General features: G+C 44.1%; 1 pseudogene across 1 annotated transcript; it reads right to left on the bottom strand.

The window, feature by feature from the left end:
* Window positions 1–1,202: 1,202 nt before the first annotated feature.
* LOC311128790 (2-oxoglutarate receptor 1-like) lies at window positions 1,203–3,570 on the bottom strand (annotated as a pseudogene). The gene is made up of 3 exons: window positions 3,555–3,570; window positions 1,692–2,532; window positions 1,203–1,412 (listed from the first exon to the last, which is right to left on the bottom strand). The product of its transcript is annotated as a 2-oxoglutarate receptor 1-like (transcript).
* Between the last annotated feature and the right edge of the window lie 1,930 nt (window positions 3,571–5,500).

Here is a 5,500-nt window from a genome sequence, read left to right as displayed (position 1 = left end):
ACCCCGCTGCCAGAGTCCGAAACTCCAAAGCGAAGTCCTGCGCGGTCCTCGTCCCCAGCCTGAGGTGGACCAGCCGCTCGCACTCCTCTCCACCTTCGGGCGGGTGATCAAAGACCACCCGAAAGAGGCGAGCGAACTCCCCGTAGTTCTCCAACGCTGCTCCTCCTTCGTTCCACACCGCGTTGGCCCACTCCAGCGCTTTCCCCGAGAGGCAGGAGACGAGGGCGGACACCTTCTCCCGTTCCAATGGGGCCGGCCTGATTCTGCAAAATAGAGTTCCAGTTGGAGGAGGAATCCTTGGTAGAGAGCCGCCGTCCCGTCGAACTCCCGTGGTCAGGATATCTGGATCCCTCCGGGTGCTGGGGTGTGGGTGGCTGGATCAGGTTGGCCAGCTGGTCTCGACAGATCGGGTCCTCTCCTCTCCAGGCGTTGGACGACCTGAAGAACCCGATCCATCGCTTCCCCCAAGCTGGCCAGCATCGTGGAATGCTCCTGGACCCGTGCCACGACTCCAGGCATGCGCTCCTCTCCCGCTGACTCCATAGTGACGGGTGGGTGATTCTGTGAGAGTGTGATTTGAAGGAGTCAGGCGCAGGAAGGAAACGACGAACGCCGAAACCTGCCTGAACAAGGAGGTTAGGCAGCCTCGGCGGAACTCGTGACACTGTATGTTATGTACCCAGTCTGCATGGGAAGCAGGGAGATCGTAAAAAGCTAAGGGATCACCCAGAAAATACAGGCTGCGTCAACATTTAATTTTGTCACTAATAATACATTGTATGTTATTATGAATGGGGAAAAAAGTATTGTACTTTTGGGCAGGAAAAGAGAAGGTGAACCAGAGAGCCAAAGATAAAGATCAGATCACTCTCCCTGGATCTGATAAAGATCACTCTCCCTGCATCTGATAAAGATCACTCTCCCTGCATCTGATAAAGATCACTCTCCCTGCACCTCCAACACTCTGGACTAGAAAGCCTGCATCTGATGAAGATCACTCTCCCTGCATCTGATGAAGATCAATCTCCCTGCATCTCCAACACTCTGGACTAGAAAGCCTGCATCTGATGAAGTTACTCCAAGGCAGCTTGAACAGTAAGTTAGTGAGGATAACATCTTTATATTGTCAACATCCAAAAGCAGACTTCTATGTGTTTTGGAATGAAATAAGGCAACTGTATAAAATATGTAGTATTTTTGACTCAGCTCTTTAGCAGGTTAGCCTGTGAAATGCTGTTGTTGCCTGCTTGGCCGATCACTGCCGCCACGATGGGCCTCTTGGTCTTGAGAAAATGGGGTCTCCAGCGGTGGAGGCCAAGGACTGCCTGGTGGAACCTGTCTCCAGCCAGTGTGTACAGAGTCAGGTTGAAGAAGGTGTTGAGTCCTGGAGATGGTATAAACTGCATTATAAACTGTGTCGTTCGAGCCCTGATTGCTGATTAGCTGAATGCCATGGTATATCAGACCATATACCATGGGTATGAAAAAACATTTATTTTACTGCTCTAATTACATTGGTAACCAGTTTATAATAGCAATAAGGCTCCTCTGGTGTTTGTGGTATATTGACAATATACCACGGCTAAGGGCTGTATCCAGGAACTCCACGTTGCGTCGCGCATAAGAACAGCCCTTAGCCGTGGTATATTTGCCATATACCACACCCCCTCGGGCCTTATTGCTTAATTGACCCCCCTCAGCAGTATACAGGGCACCAGTCTTTGGGCTTCCGTCCAGGTATACACCCGCAGGGCACGGAAGATGGGGAAGGGGTTGAAGAACATAAAAAACACAACCAGGATCAGCACAGCCAGCCTGTGGGCACTTACCCGGCTTTGACGGCCTTGGTGGGGCCCACCGGCCAGCTCACATGCAACACGTGTGTAGCTCAGGCACACCACCACTAGGGGGAGTAGGTAGCCCAGGACTGTGAGTAGCCAGCCATAAACCCACACCTCTTCTGGGTCAAAATCCAGACATGACCGTCATTATAAATAAGAATGTGTTCTAAATAAACAATGTCATATTGTTCTCAGTCTTCTCCACAGTGATCATGTAGACCATGGGTGTAAGCTTCAACACAGATATGAACCACACAGGCGATGACACCCCAGCTCTTCCTCTGTACCAATGCTGCCCTCAGTGGGTGGACCACCACCACATAGCGGAACTCACTCAGGCAGGTGAGGAAGAGGATGCTGCCGTACAGGTTGAAGTGGAAGCTAAAGCAGACAATGCAACACATGACGTCGCCCACGATCCAGTCGTCATGGATGTAGTAGTGGACCAGGAAGGGCAGACTCAGAACGTACAGGAGGTCTGCCAAGGCAAGGTTCACCATGATGATGCTGCTGCTCTTCCATGGCCACAACCTGACCACGTAGATGATGACTGAGGTGACGTTTCCCACAAGCCCCACTACAAAGATGATCCCATACATGACCTTGAGATAGTATCTCCTACTGTACTCATCAACTGGGAAACAGTCAGGAGCCTCACTGTTCAATTTGTTGTGATATCCAACAAATTGACCTAAGACACAAGTAGAGAGACAATTTGTGTATAATGTTATCCCATTAGAAAATGACAGCTTTAATTCATCTATGTGGGATAATAATATGTCTATTCCCACCATAAGCTGTGGTGTTGCGCCAGTATCCTTGTGTCACTCCTGAATTTCCAGAATCTTCAGGCAGCAGTCAGTTTTAAGAGCATCCCAGAGCCCTCCCACACAGAATGGGTACCACTGCCACCCCTCTTCTCCTCAACGGGGTGCATAAAGAATCACACAGCAAATTGTAACTGGTTTAAAGGTCTCAAAGGTGTGCTCAAACTAAGCAGTTTGGCATTTTATATCACTTGCACTTCTAGGGGCCTTATCAAAGGCTTCCAAACTGACAGTGACCACAGCGCAAGACAGACCAAACGACATTGGCAAATAATCAACCATTAAAGGTTCGAGACTTGCTGCCACTGTCCCCTATGCACATTAAAACATTTTGTGGCACTACTGCCACATATCAGTTAAATTGGTACAGCACTCTCACTAACAGGTGGCACAAATGTAGCCTATTACAAGGCACGCCCCAAAATATTTAAATTAGCCAGAAACAACAATACGGTGCCACCACTAGTGGTAATATTACTTGTAATTTAGTAAATCATATAAATGTTTTACACACCTTGTTTGGTTGGTTCCCTTCAGACCTTGATGCCTCTATCCCATCGCTGTTCGGTTACAGTGATGTACTGTTAAACCAAAGTTTCTTTGGAATTTATGTTATAATTTACTGTTTACGGTTAAAATCACCCAGAGTGCATTGCCTTTTAAGGCAATTTACTGTAAATAATGAATACGGTACTTTACTGTTAGTTTTATTGTATAATACTGTAAAAACAACAAGAACGTTTCACTCAGTACTAATGAAATCAAAATAGTCCAACTTACTTTTACATGTTTTATTGCCGATGCACAAGTGCTAAACTGTAGTTGTTCTTTAAGCAATGCATGCAGTATTGGGATTTGAGAATCAGACTTCCCCGATCCTACATACCTGGAAGATGTGCCATGTATCCATCTGCTTGACCAAGGACACAAGTGGCAGACATACTCCAACTCCAAGTTATTGTTCAACTAATAACCACACACTAATGATCACAAAGAATGTCCTTTCATTTCCTTATTAGAATTCCACAGAAACAAAGCCAACAATTGTCAGATGAATTGTCCCTCGACACAAAAGGAATAGTGATGGGACATTCCTCTGGGCCATTTCAATGACATTTTATAATAGAACGTAAACTTCCAAATAGCTTGATAGAAAACGTTCCACAGTGATTATGAATGATTCTCCAGTGGTGGTCTAGTTTCTCATGTATCCCTAAAAAACTAACAGGAGGAGCATGACATCTAGCGGCCATAAGCTGAAATTGCATCTGTTTGCAATATAATTGATACAGTATTATTTACATTTTAGTCATTTAGCAGATGCTCTTATCCAGAGCGACTTACAGTTAGTGAATACATATTTTCTTTATACTGGCCCCTCGTGGGAATCGAACCCACAACCCTGGTGTTGCAAACGCAATGCTTTATCAACTGAGCTACATCCCTGCCGGCCATTCCCTCCCCTACCCTGGACGACGCTGGGCCAATTGTGCGCCGCCCATGAGTCTCCCGGTCACGGCCGGCGGCGACAGAGCCTGGATTTGAACCAGGATCTCTAGTGGCACAGTCTTAGACCACTGCGCCACTCAGGAGTATTAGGATAATATTTTGATATTTTGAATACACTAAGCCAAAATATATTTTATTTAGTTGTTTTTTAAATTAATTTTCAGTCAAGCTATTAAGTCCGTCCCAACCCATTTATGTCAGTGCCTTATTTTCTTGCAATAATAAAGTATAATGCAAAATTACATCTACGTCTGACGCGTGGGCAAAATTCTGAGGTTATCGTTGACTACATTTTCAACAGTTTTTAACCATATTCACTATACAAGTTTAACAAATATATTGTTGTCAACTTGTCAATAAGAAAGTGGTCATTTTTTTTACCACTAGATGGGGCATAACATCAGAAACTGATTCTAAAGAGAAAAGTACTGTAATTGTATTGAAGTTTATAGAATTAATATTATGTTAAAACTTGACAGTATAATAAAATCATATCTTGTTTTTTCCTCTCATCTGGGCAGTATCAAACAGTATGAGATAGACAGTGAAGATGAGGAAGTGTGTATCACAGACAATGACCAGTAGGTAGATGTATGAAGTGATTTTCATGGCTGTGCAGACTGGCACCGACAAGTGTAGGAGGAATGTGCAAACTGGCCAGCCATCACTTTCACATTGACCTTCTCACCACGTTGGCTCAGGATAAATGAGAAAGTCCGATACGCAAACTGGAGAGGTGCTGTCTCTCTCTTTTCCTGTTTCTGTTTCTACGTGCAGTACTTCTTCCCTCATCTCTAGCAGTCTGTGTATCTCACTCTCATTCTCTCACACAAACGAACACAAGGACGCAAATGGGTTTGAATAGACTTCATAGGACCTTACCCTTTAATCCAGTCATTTTGTCTCAGAGTTGTATTGCTTTAATTGTATTGCTTAAAAAAAAAAAAAAAAAAAAAAAAAAAAAAAAAATCTTAGGACTTATTGATTTAGCACATCGACTGTAAACATTTTCAGCAACTGAACTGAGAGAAATAATGGTCAAGTCCAAAGACATCCAGCACAGCTGTGACTTCTGTTGGAATAGAGAGTGCCTCAGGGTTGCTGCTATACTTCAATAAAACATATCCAGACTGTGTAGTGTAGGCTACTATCGTACTAGTATTAACAAATGACGTAAATAATAATAATAATAATAATAATAATACATTTGCGTTGGTATGCGTGGATGCCAGAGAAGGTTGGTAATCATCATTATTATGGTAGGAAAAGGTTTAGAATAACCACTCTTTCAAAAATATGTTATGATAATAATTGTTTTTCAAC

The sequence above is a fragment of the Coregonus lavaretus genome (assembly GCF_964263955.1).
Source record: "Coregonus lavaretus genome assembly, chromosome: 5".
Taxonomy (NCBI): domain Eukaryota; kingdom Metazoa; phylum Chordata; class Actinopteri; order Salmoniformes; family Salmonidae; genus Coregonus; species Coregonus lavaretus.
Note: the sequence above shows the minus strand (reverse complement) of the source record. Positions and strands in the feature narration are given on the sequence as shown.